We start from the raw sequence: 2,949 nt of genomic DNA on the forward strand, positions 1-2,949 counted from the left end.
AACATAACTCTCCTTTCACTCTCTGACACCTCTTCCAGCACCTACACTTCTCCGTCGAGTCGTAACCTTGTCCAGTCCATAAACGCCTTCCTATTTCTGTGTTCTTCTCCAGCATCTACACACCACCTTTCCTCTGCAACCTCCACCATCTTGTCCAATCCTTCTAATCCCTACAACGTCCTCCAGTAACTGCACTCCTCCCTATCTCTGTAACATTCTCTATCTCCTACACACCCTCCTTACCTTTGTAAACTCCTCCAGTCCCTCGTTCACCCACTATCTCTTTAATCAGCAAACCCCTTTCGTTTCTCTGTAATCCCCTCCAGCCCCAACATCCCTCCCTAACCCTGCAAACCCCTACAGCTCCTACACCCCCATCTCTGCAAACTCCTCCAATTCCTACATCCCTCTCTATCTCTGTAATCTTCTTCTGCCCTTATACACCTCTTATTGCTGTAAAATTTCCAGACCTTGATTTGCTACCTATCTCAACATGTTCCATTCCCCCTAACCCACTTATTTCTGTCAAATCTACCAATATATTCAACGCTTCCTATCACTGTGGCTTCCTCCAGCACGAACATCCCTTCAAATCTCTGAAATCCTCACTAGCATTACTTAGCTCCCTGTCGCTATAAACTCGTCAAGCTCCTCCATATCTCCTTATCTTTATACATTCTTTCCAGCTCCGACAGCTTTCAATAGCTTTACAAAGTCTTCCAGCCCATACATCTGTCCATATCTAAGTAATCCTGACTATCAATTTCAGCTTCCCCATATCTGGAACATCCTCCTGAATCAATACCTTCATGCAACTGTAACTTCCTCCAACCCTAAGCTCCTCCATATCTCTGTGAACTTTTCACTGTATTTATTAATGGTGCGTCCACAATCCTTTGGATGGCGAATACTTAACATTTTCATACCATTTGAATGAAGTGTTTTCACATCATCACTGTCCCAACTAAGTTGCCCCTTATGCTCAGATTATGTTTTGGACTCCCTGACCCACAGAAACAATTTATCAGCACCTGCCGATCCAGCTCTTGCCATTCAGAATGTTTTACATTTCAATCAAATCACTTCTTCATTTCCTGAACCTCAAGAAAAACAAATCACAAACTCAACTAGAGTAACCCAGACACCACACAATGGAACATTATGCAATGATAGGTGCCAGATATTGCTGACTGGGCCAACATTTATTGCCCATACATTGTTGTTCTGGACAAGGTGGGTGGTGTGTTGCCTAACTGAACTGTTGCAGTCAGTTTGGTGCAGGACACCCACAATAATGTTAGGGAATGAAAGACAGGATTTTCATTAAGTGCCCCCCGTGGAACAGAGGTATATTTTAAAGTCGGGTATGGTCAGTAACTTTATATGTAACTTTCAGTGGGTAGTGTTTCCATAGATCTGTTGAACTTGCTATTACAGATGATTATGGCTTGGAAGATGTTGTCGAAGAAAATTTGGTAAATTTCTACAATGTATTTTGTAACTCGAACATACTGCTTCCATTGAGAGTTGATGGTGGAGGCAGTGAAGTTTGTGGATGTGATAGCAATCAAGCTGGTCTGCAAGTGTGCACTTCCTTATGCATGGTCAGCATAGCTGTTCTAGATATGTTCATCACATGTTTTGGCAATGCGACTCCTTTTTTACATACATGTAATTTAATTCAACAATTATCTGTTGAAATGAGTTTGGAATTGACTGCATGGTCACCGTGCCATTGCAACATGGAAAACAACATCATCAGGACAGGACGAGGTCGTGGAACTCCTTGTGCCTTTTTCCTAGTTTCAGGAGTTTGTAGCCGAGTTATTGTCTGATTCGATATACCTGCCCGTGGCTCACATTTGTCAGGACGTTTCGTTCGCAAAAGTGTTTTTATCTCAGGCACTAAAGTGCAAACAAATAACTAAACTACACCAACCAAAACAGGGAACAAGATGGATGTAGAGTAGATAACCCAAACTTGTCAACTCAGTGTTTAATATAGAGGTGGTCAAGGGCCAATTTGATTGACAAGATGATGTACTTCATTCGTTGCCTTTGCTTCTGCTGAGAATATTAACAGAAAGGAGATTATTCTTCAACAAAGAGAGTTATACTGCTTTCAATCCAAGAAATAAATGAGGTAGTTGTGGTTCTGATGGCCGAGCTGGGAATTTGTGTTGCAGACGTTTCGTCCCCTGTCTACGTGGCATCCTCAGTGTTTGGGTGTCTCCTGTGAAGCGCTTCTGTGATGTTCCCTCCGGCATTTGTAGTGCTTTGTCTCTGCCGCTTCCGGTTGTCAGTTCCAGCTGTCCGCTGCAGTGGCCGATATATTGGGTCCAGGTCGATGTGTTTGTTGATAGAATCTATGGATGAATGCCATGCCTCTAGGAATTCCCTGGCTGTTCTCTGTTTGAATTGTCCTATAATAGTGTTGTCCCAGTCGAACTCATGTTGCTTGTCATCTGCGTGAGTGACTACTAAGGATAACTGGTCGTGTCGATTCGTGGCCAGAAGGTGTTCATGGATACGGATCGTTAGCTGTCTTCCTGTTTGTTCTATGTAGTGTTTTGTGCAGTCGTTGCATGGGATTTTGTACACTCCATTGGTTTTGCTCATGCTGGGTGTCGGGTCCTTTGTCCTGGTGAGTTGTTGTCTGAGAGTGGCTGTTGGTTTGTGTGCTGTTTTGAGTCCTAGTGGTCGTAGTCGTCTGGCTGTCAGTTCAGAAATGTTCTGACACTGGACAAACAGGAAGACAGCTAACGATCCGTATCCATGAACACCAACTAGCCACTAAACGAAACGGCCAGCTATCCTTAGTAGCCACACACGCAGATGACAAGCAACATGATTTCGACTGGGAAAACACTACTATTATAGGATAAGCCAAACAGAGAACAGCCAAGTAATTCCAAGAGGCATGGCACTCATCCATCGATTCTATCAACC

The sequence above is a fragment of the Chiloscyllium plagiosum genome, unplaced genomic scaffold (assembly GCF_037043375.1).
Source record: "Chiloscyllium plagiosum isolate Xiang-an unplaced genomic scaffold, Cpla_swu_hap1 HiC_scaffold_18, whole genome shotgun sequence".
NCBI classification, from domain to species: Eukaryota; Metazoa; Chordata; class Chondrichthyes; order Orectolobiformes; family Hemiscylliidae; genus Chiloscyllium; species Chiloscyllium plagiosum.